We start from the raw sequence: 11,187 nt of genomic DNA, 5'->3' as shown, positions 1-11,187 counted from the left end.
AAAAGTAAAATAATCAATCTATAAATGTTTACATATTATATGTATATGAAATAAAGCCACATATAATAAAAAAACATATGCATATAATTAAATGTATACATAATAAAATCTATAAGCACAGATTAAAAGATTCCCTTTACTTCTGAAGAGGGTAAAAGTTGTACAAAAAAAAAAAATCCTTGAAAAAGTAAAAAAAAAACATAGCAAGTGAGAAATTATTTTTATCTGCGCAAGATTCATATTCCTGCTCTTCCTCAGGATTATTTCACTGCTAATAAACTTTTACTAGAATTTTTATACATGTTCACTGTAGAAATCACAGATTTTAAAAAAGGAAAAGAAAAATTCATTTATAACAGAAATGCTCAGAAATAACAAATTTTATCACATTTTGTACATATTTTTGACTAACACAAGACCACACTCTGTCTTTATGTATATATATATAATCAAACCGATTTTTTTCTCACTGAATAATCTATATTGGCGTCTATATCTATGTCACCTTCAATGGTCACATATTATTCCAGCCTATGGATGCAAGGCAATTTATTTACAAAATCCATTATATGAGTTCTTCTTAATACATGACTATTTTAAGCAGTGCCGAGAAAAACACATTGTATGTTATAGTCTCTAATTATTTCCTAAAGATAGTTTAGTATAAATAGAATTGATAGGTAAAGGGAACATATCTTTTTTAAATGTGGTACTTATCACCAGTGGCCTCTTTGAAAAGTCAAAAGCAGCTTAAACCTTAAGCATCTGTCTAAGTACCCTTGCTCCTCATCCTCACAAACTTCGCAGACAGAAAATGGTATTTCATTCCTCTTTTAACTTAAATTCCCTTTCTTACCAGGAACACTAAATATTATTTCCTATGTCCATTGGTCATTTGTAGATATGCCAAAAAGGACTTGGCCCAATTTCAAATTAGAGTTTTCTTCCTTGTTGATTTCAAATAATGCTCTGTAAAATGAAGATATATTTTTCATCTGATATAAATATGTTGTAAATATTTTGCAAATACATTGTCTTTTATTCATATTATTTTCTGATATACAGAGGGTTTTAATTTTTTATGTTGCAAAATCAAACTTAAGCATTCTTGCTTTTGAAGTCATTCTTAGGAAGGTCTTTGTCAACATAAAAAGCTATAAATAGGCATTTGTATTTTCTTCTAAAACTCTTCTCATTTTCTATATTTAAAATTTTTAATCCATATTCCGTCTGGAATTTATTTTTGTGAGGTAAAAATCTAGCTAGTTTTCTCCAAATAGCAGGTATTTATCCACCATTTATGAATAATTCATCTTTTCCTACTCATATGAAACGTTACCAGTATCAAGTTCTAAAGTCTTACATATATGTATTTGGGTGTTTGGCCATTTTCTATTCTGTTCCATTTATTTATGTCTTTTCAGCTGTGAGTAAACAAATAATTTGTGAAAATTTATGGCACATTGAATATCTAGAAGGGCAAGTCTCTGTCTACTATGCAAACGTTTTCTTAATTTCAGCACAATAATAAAAGACGGCATGTGTAACTCAAAACTTTTAAAACCACGATATTTTAATTTGGTCGATGTAGAATTAATAAATACAGGAAGAGCACGCATTTTGAGAAAGGGAGTCCTCCTATTCAGGAACACAGCCATCTTCTCACTTCAAAGTTTCCTTCTAAGGCCCCTCAGGAAAGAACATATGTACAGAGGTGCACACTAACTTAAAACGGGTATTGGATTTTAGCTGAAGAAATTTTAGCCCAGATGTTGACCTATTATGGGAATTATTTTTCTCATTATGCACTTTTCTAGACTATACATTATGGCACAAAAATGTGCCCATTAAAAATAAAATACTGTCTATACTTAATCATTTCTTCCCGGTATTATTGACTTTTAGTTAAATCACTTTGCAATTGTCAGTGAAGTGCTCTATAAGGGAATTGTGAGTGGGTCCGAAACCGGCTCAAGTGTGTGTTCCCGCTGCTCATAAAGTCGGCCTGGGCGCTAGACCCCGGGAAAGTTTCCAGGCCCAGGTGCTGCGGGGCCTCGGGAGGGAAGAAGCCGAGCGACCCCGGCGACAGGCGGGCTGGGCTCCCCCAGGCTGCGCCCGGGAAGGTGCGCGCTTCTCCCTCCTGCAGGCCGGCCCCCGCGCCCCCCTCAAAGTCCTATTACCTGATCCTCTATCCCTGTCATTTAGGGCATTTTTCCCACGCAATACAATCCGCTGCACTTTGGCAACGGAGCCCACGCTGGCAGCTTTGTGGATCTTTGCGAGATCTGCGTCTCGGACGTGGTACCCCGGCTGTGAGTCGACTCGACTCTCTCTCCCGACGCAGCCCTCCCTCCTCGGCTGGAGGATGAGCCACGGGGCTACTCGCCCTTCTGACCCCGAAGCAGACAATCTTCTTCGTTGGGCTTTCCGCTGCAAACTGAGCCCATACCTACGACTCTGAATGAGCCAACCCTGTCTCCCCACGACATTCCAGCAAGGACGTTCTGGGCTTTGGAATCTTTCAGCCCAAACTATCTGTCCCATTAGCGCGGTGTACAGTGCCCGTGAGCGCCTCAGAGGGTTCAGAGAAATTGAAGGGATGCAACGACAGAAAGCTCTTTTCTCGGTGGCACCGACTGTGGCCATATTTGTCATCAAGTGCCAATTTAGGAGAAACCAATTCACATTCTCCGGATGAAAGGAAACGCGTTTCCGCATGCCTCTGAACCCTCCCCTTTAGCCCAACCTTACCTTAACGTCTTCTTTAGTTGTTTGTTTGGGGGTTTTTGGCCTTTATTTTCCTCCAATTAAATCTTTAATCAATCCAAGATTTATTTTGGAGCATGGTGCAACATTTAAGAACTTTAAAAAATGGCTATTCACTTGTCCCAAACAATCCATCTTTTCTCACCTAGTTTAAAATGCCACTTTATCTTACGTTAAATCCACAGGTATGCTTTTTCTCTTCTGGTTCTTCAGTTCTGTTCCATCGAATGGTCTGCTTCATCCTGCACCCCCGCTCTATCAGTTTAACTTCTTTTTATGTCCCTCATTAGCTTTTGGCAGTTCTTTTCCTTTATGTAAATCCTGCACACTTTTTGTAATTTGTAGCGATTATTGTTTTGATATCTGTGTATTCATTTGACAGCCAGAGTGAAGGACTTTTTTAAGCTATAATTTTCTGACAGGAGAAAGAGTTGACAGTTTTTGGTACATACTTAGGGAAGGCACAAACTGGACAGTAAAGATTTCATCAGAAAGACATAATACTGAAGAATGGTGTGACGCAGACGAAAAAAAATCAAGTAAAATGCAAACAAGATGGGTTGTTTTTATTGAAAGGTAATATAATTGCTAAAAATTTTAAACATATAATATAGCTATGTTTTCCTCAAATTCTATTAGCCGCATTTTTCAGTAATTAGCTAACAGGGACATCTAACTTTTTTGTTTCCTCTGTATATTCTCTCTGTGCCTTTCCTTTATCTAACAAATCTATTCCCCACTCTTATCAGACTCACCTTGTGTAATCTTATCATCTCCATTGTTATGAAGCCTCTTCACTCTACACTTGTCCCATATTCTTTAAGATCTTCCAAACTTCAAATCTAAATAATCAGCTTTATATTCTAAAAAACAGCTTTCTATTAGCTTCTCTCTCAGCCAAAACATCACAAAGGCATGTTGATTCCACTACATCAGTATCTCTTGGATCCACCTACATTGCTCAGTTTCTGCTTTCAGCACTCTAATCCAAGCGCCCATTATCCACGACTGCCTCTCACAGTACCAACTGACCTCGCTGGCTTTACTCTTACACGTTCCTTTACCCTCATCTCTAGTGGACACTGCAGTCAAAAAGACCTGTGTTGGGCTTATTCTGTGTGCTCAGCACTTGGACACCGCTAGGCACAAAGCAAATAATACTATTTGTTGAATAAATATGTCAGAATGGGAAAGCAATAGAGTCAATAATCAACATCCCTCCTTCTAGTACCTGTTATGGTTTTGCAGCTAAAACAGAATTGAATATTTACAATCACAGATATAAACTGTCCTTAGCCTATGGCTGTAATGTACAGCACAGGGAATATGTTCAGCAGTATTGCAATAGCTTTGTATGACGACAGATGGTAACTAGTCTTCTCAGGGTGATCATTTTGTGATGTAAATAAATGTCAAAACACTGTGTCATACATCTGGGACTAATACAATATTCTATGTCAACTATACTTCAATCACAAAAGTAATAAAAATAAATAAAATAAAAATATACATGGAACTCTCAATTTAAAAATATATCTTTAAGCCAGCCAACACAACTTGAAGGAATGCCACACTTTACAGCCAACCTGTTGTAAAATGATCAGTTCCAAATATAAGCTCCTCGGCCACTCTTCCTCCCACACTAACATCCATTTGTGCAAGCAGCTGAGCTCTAGTCTCATTCCATCTGTCATTCTCAGGTAGCAGGGACAACTAGACAATTGAAAAACAGAGAAAAACCTCAGACATGGATTTGACACATGTATATTAATAACCAGAATGATCACTGGTCTCTCACGACCTTACTTAACACCATGATGCTGAAAGCTCAAGGACATTTAGTAGAGACGGTCATCAGTGACTGATGACAAAACCAGCAATTGATAAAATAAGGAAAATTCTCTATACAGCAAAAGTACATTTTATAAACAAGAGGGAGATCATGCTGCAATAGGACTGTTTATCTCTAATTGCACAAAAATGTTTAAAATGTCTATAATTGGACATTTTAATGAATGAATGAAATTTAAGGGACGGAAACTTGTACTCAACGAGAAAAATCTTAGAAGCTACTGAACCAGTCACTGGGATATATAATTTCATTTTGGTGGGAAAAGAACAATTACGTATATAAAAATTATACTTTGCTGTCATTCCTGAATTAAATTTCATAATGTAAATATACAGTATCTGAAATATTTAAAAAATTATTTATTAGCAGATAAATTCCACAAGTGCTCTGATTTCAAGATAATTCAGAATGTTAAAGAAAGTATCAATAAAGTTAAGAAGTAGCTGAATTTTTTTTTACATGTTTCAATGGCCATTTCCTACTTAAGCTTCTGGGGAGTGATGTCTAAGAGAAAAGAAAAAACTACAAGACGCTTACACGTCCAAGTGTTGGCCCTCGTGGCATGATCGTAGCCTTGTTGATAGGCATCGCGTCTTTAGTGTAATACGCAATAATAGCGTGACCAGACTCGGGATACGCTGTGATGGTTTTGTTTTTGTTATCAGTTTCCACACTTCTACGTTCAGGCCCTAAGGACAAAACTTTAATTAAGTAAAATTTCCATTAGGAAGGTATATTTTAATGAATGAAACGCATTTGCCTTAGAGTCATTCTTAGAGTAACATGATTTAATATCATTATTAAATGTTTGAAACAGAGTAAAAGTTTAAAAAATGAGTAGAATTCACCCTACAACACATAAACCACAGCAATTTGTCAACTGAAAACCAAAACTGTAAGAACTATCATCTGTATCCTTCTATCAAGAGGGAAAGCTTAATTCTATTTTCAGAAAATAAACTTCCAATTTAACGGAAATATCCTAAGTAACCTGTTTTAAAGGCAATTGAAGATTTAAAATCAAAATTAAATACTGAGACTAACTGAAATTAACTATTCTTTTATCAGCAATATCAGACAAGAGCAAACACATGGACCCCCCCAAACCCAAATGGTTTAATCATATGAGCTATATTTGTTCTGGAAGAGGCCAAATTGGGGTGTTATGTTCAAGTATATATTTTCATGTTCCTATGCCTTCTTTTTATAACCTTTCCCTCAAAGAGAAGAATTTATTCTCCAACATAATTAGTAGTATAAGATAGGAAAAAAAAACCCTACTTATTAGAAGTCTATCTTTGGAAGACTAGTTCCTTCATGGTAACCATTTCTTTTCCATCAACGGCTGCCTTTACGCAGCTTGGTTCACAAGATTCTCCAACTCTGCTCTGGAAAAGCCAACAGTGCCTCGAGCTATGATTTCTGGATCAACAGCTGTGTAGATAGAACACGATATCGAAATTCTAAAACCAGCTCTTCACAAAGAAATCACATTCCAAAAGGAAAAAGAAAACCTAAAAACCTAAAAAAAACTAAAAAAGGAAAAAGCAAAACCTAAAATCTAAAAAAGGAAAAAGTAGCTTTTCGCTAAAAATTAAAACAGCACACATAGAGAAACACTATACACAAAATTGTTTATCATTAATCTGAACAATAACAAAGAAAAGGGATTGATCTTTTTTATGCCCAAGATGATAAGACATCCCTAACTGTTTGTAAAAGGAACAATGGTCAGCCCGTTAACTTCACTAAAACTGCTGGTAATAAATCCCCAAACCACCTGTGATTACACACCTTTGAAATATTTGTTCCACTTAGGAAGAGATGGCTTGACACACAAAGCTTGGTTACCTGCCTATTTTTGAAAACTTATTTTCAAGTTTACCAATGCAAATTATTTGCTCCTAAAATTCCCATGTTTCCAGAATGCCCCATATGACATAATGAAATGCTTTTGCTTCTTTCAAAGCAACCCCACCTCTTGCTTTTTATAATATGAAAATTGATGCAAGTTTTTAAATCTCCCACAACCCTTAAAGCTAGTCACGGATTCTGTGGAACCAGCATAGTCTCCCCTTTCCATCTCCAATAGACCAATAGTCACAGCTGGAGTCACTGCTTTCCTGTCTTAAGTAGGATACATTAAATGAGAGAAGGTGTAAATATCACCAATGAAGAGGAGCTGATACATCAGTGATGCCATTAGTAACAGAAACAATACAATACTGAGAAAAGCTTCTCTTGACTTCTTGCATGAGGGACTATTCTGTCGCCTTTAAATATGACAGTTTTCATATCTCTAGAATGTTACCAGAAGTATCACCATATTCTGGAGACAGAAGAAAATTCCATTACCCATCCATTTCAGCAAGAAGTGGATTTATAGTCGGCCTTGACTGTGGATGCTTTGGAGATTTGATTCGCTTCCCACCAACAGAATCTAACAAGGAGCATTTGTTCTTGCTTCCTCTACCAAAACAGAAAAGAGTAAAATAAGTTTCATGAAATCAACACTTGAACAAAACTATAAATATTAAAAACTTGTAAGACTGTCAAAAGTCAACAAAAGATATTTATTAGGGAGAAAATATACAAAAGTTTATATTTTAGGGATTAAATCTTCCAAACTTCTTTTGCCGTGACCATTTATAAACAATATCAGTACACCATAGCTTAACTTTAGCCATTGTCCTTTGGCATTTGTTAGGAACTGAACCATTTATAATCTAGTAGTACTTGTTTGCAATGAAAACAACCTCATAACTAATCACAAATTAATGTTATAACTTAAATACAGACTCCCTTTCATTACCATATAGCAATTCCACATAATTTGCCCTTGAAACTTATGACCAGGCCCAAAAAGATCTGGATTTGAAAATTGCTAGGTGACTCTTTTTGTTTATATCAAATGCTACTGACACATTTAACTAGAATTTTGAATGTAACAGTCCTTGCTAACTGGAGGAAGCTCTATTTCACGGAAACAAAGAGAAATCCAAGTTAATTTCTAATTAAAGTTACAGTTTTCAAAGAGGATACCATGAGAGTCTTATCATTATGTTAAATTATTTGGTAAATTGTGTCACTTTAGGTGAAGGAAGCTAGACAAGAATTACAGTAAATTGCTGAATTCTTTAAAAATCCACAAAAACTTACTGGGCTCGGAGATAAGCTTCCAAAAGGTAAGATAGCTTTCTTTTACCATACTTGACATGGAAAAACACCGTAATATATTACTAGTTTGATTTTTATCAGACTTAACCAATTAAAGGTTAGTTCTTAAATTGCTCTTTTACCAATAAACGCTCATTCTGAACACACTGTTCTATAACCTTTTTTTCCGGAAATTTAAAAGTTTGATATAATTTCAAACTTTAAGTTGCAAGAATAGTACAGAGAACTCTCTCCATAGTTTTAACCCAGACTTGACAATTTTTTAACACTTCGTCCCATTTGTTCATTCACTTTCTTTACATATATGTGTTTTTTTAACTATTTGAGAGTAAATTATGGATATTTCACTCCCTCACCCCTAAATATCTCATTGTGTATTTCCTAAGAATAAGGATATTCTCCTTACATAACTCCAGTACAATATTAAAATCAATTAAAATTTATATTGAACTATGTTTTCTCTATAATTTGATTCTGAAGTATCCCGATTTCCTTATAAGGCTCAGTTTTGCTTACTGTTTGGCTTTATAAGTACAAACCACTTTTACCTTAAGTGACTTACTTTGAAAACATATTCAATACAGAACTGCATGTAGTACTCTTTTAAGAAAAGCTTCTGAATAGGACATTAAAGATTGAGGTTATTAAATAGTATTTATTGTGCACTATCAATACTGATGCCATGTCAGTTTTGCTGAGGGAAATAAATGCTTTTTCAGCAAAGGTTCAGAATTTTCAGTATCCTCTATCGCGCTTGGCCTTCAGAGCAGAAACAGATGCAGGGCCAGGGGATAGTGCTGGGACCAGCTCACGCAGTCTCCTGAGAGCCAGTTGTGTGCATCTCTTCCCAACTCCACGGTCATGCTGGTAGCTTAAAATGGACCACCGCAGGAATCAGCAAAACACTACAAACTAGGGTTATTTTTCCTAGAAAGTGCGTTGTTCAATATGTACCAGCACGTGGCAGTTGAAGGCAGAAGATGACTGGGCAGTCCACACAGCAGAACAAAGAGAGGAAGAGTGGACTGGAGAGCAAGGCCTGGGTACTCATCAAAGGCAACACACGAATACTTGCGAACAGGTCTCTGCCATGAAGGCTAGGAATTATCAGCTCCTTAATGTTCACTTACTACATGAAAGAGCAGTAACAATAATAGATATTTGCATTGCCCTGTAGTATCCATACACTACCTAGAAAAAACTTCTAAAATCAACTTATTTCTAAGTTGCTAAGAGAAAAAGTTGTTCGTATTTTAGAAATCTAACTACCCTTCTATCAAGTCAACAGTTCTGACTTCTCCTTCTTCCAGGCAAAGAAGGTTTCGGACGAACCATAGCCAACGGAGAGCTACTAAACATCTGAAGGGTAAACGCCTTCTCATCCCTCAACAGGGGTCCTTTCTCCTTCCCTCTCTCCCTCGTGCTCTCTCATTGTCTGATGTCTTATAGTACTTAGACTACTGTAAACTAATCTTTCCGAGGAGAAGAGAACAAGTTTTGCTTTCGTTTTTAGAAGTACTATGTGCTTTACACTATAGAAATATTTTACATAGAGATCAATCCTTGCTAAGCTAAGTGTTTCCTTCTCTCCTTTTCTATCAGGGGATGTTAAAATGATACAGAAAGAAAACTTTCTTAAAACCACACACATGCATAGCTTCTATAACAACACAAATAAACCTTTTTTTAACCAAGCCTATCACCTCCTTCTTTTTCTGTTTCTTTCTGCCCCATACCCTTTGTAAGACAGCCTTATTGAGGTATAATTCACATACTATGAAATGAACCCATTTTAAATGTATAATAGTTTCTAGTAAATTTAAAGAACTGTGCATCCATCATAACAATCTGGTTTTCAATTATTTTCATCACTGCACAGAGATCCCTCATGCCCATTTGCAGTCAGTCCCTGTTCCCAGCTCCAACCCCAGGCAACCACTGATCTACTTTTCTTTCTCTATAGATTTACCCTTTATAGACATTTCATATAAACAGAATCATCCATATTGTGTCTTGTGTCTGCCTTCTTCACTTAAAATAATGACATCTTGGGGGTTCATTCATGTTGTCGATGGACCAGTAGTCTATTCTCTCATTGAACAGTACTCTGCTGTGTGGGTAGACAACATTGTGTCCATCTGCTTACCACGTGATGGACATTTGGAGAGTCCCTCCCTTTTGGCTCTCACGAACAACGCTGCTATGAATTTTCATGTTCAAGCACTGGTATGGACATATGTTTTCATTTCCCTTGGGAAGGTACTTAAGAGTGGAATTGCTGGGTTGTACAGTAAGTTTAACTTTTTAAGAGACTACCAAACTGTTTTCCAAAGAGGCCAAGCCATTTGACATTCCCATCTACAGTGTATGAAGGTTCCACTGTCTCCATATCCTGGTGGACTAGGTACAGAAGGTGGATGAACCATGACTAGAAAAACATCGCTCTGCCTCTTCTTCTGGGGAGTTACTTGGGCCCCAGAAAACCTCTGTAGAAGCTCAAGGACTGTCCTTGCTCAGATAAAGACAATAGGTGAAAATTTTCCCTCTGTATTGAAAACAGACATGCCACTGGACCTTTCCTGGGTGACAAACCAGGATAATATTGTGATTAGACCCTGTTGTTTGATTCCATAGATGGCATCTTCAAATCTGTGACAGAGGTTAAAAGCGACTCTAGCACAGATGTTTGCCAAATCACCAAATGTTCTGGATGGTTCACAGCCATCCTAGTGCAACTTGGGGTGTCTCAGCCTCTCCCCTGATTAGACGGCCCAACACCCAAAGCTGTGTAAGGGTGGACCAAAATCTGCACCAACTTGGCCAGGTGACAAAACCAAGCTTTACAGCTGCCCAAGCCAGACTGAGGGCCTCCTGTATCAGATATTTTGTAACATGTTCTGCTCTTACAGACTGACAGGAGTACCTGGAAAATGGAGCTGTCTGGGTCCTCACATTACTGGTAGCAGAGGTCACAGAATGCCTCCAATCTGGGCAGTTACAGGTTCAACTCCGACTCTATCTTTAAATCACACTGAATTTTTATCTTATGTGGTGGCAAGAGATATAAAGGGTTCCCATCTAAATGGTCAGGACAATGTGGACTTAGACATTTGGCTCATTCTGTCACCAAATACTCCATTTTAAATACAGCCAAATTACAAACTTAGGCTTCTTTGTTCCGAAAGTTGTGCCGCATAAACATTTTGGACGAGAAGTGATAGAAAACACGCTTGTGTGTCACCACTCTAAGTTCTTTTCGGTGTTGAGGACCTTATTCCAAGCTTTGGAACTTATGAAACAGAAAGAGCCATCTTAAATCTTCCTGTGGTAAAAGAACAAGAGTTCAACACCACTAAGCAAACTTTGGAAATACTCCAGTCCGAAGTTAACAG

The sequence above is a fragment of the Equus przewalskii genome, chromosome 30 (assembly GCF_037783145.1).
Source record: "Equus przewalskii isolate Varuska chromosome 30, EquPr2, whole genome shotgun sequence".
In the NCBI taxonomy this organism is placed as follows: domain Eukaryota; kingdom Metazoa; phylum Chordata; class Mammalia; order Perissodactyla; family Equidae; genus Equus; species Equus przewalskii.
Note: the sequence above shows the minus strand (reverse complement) of the source record.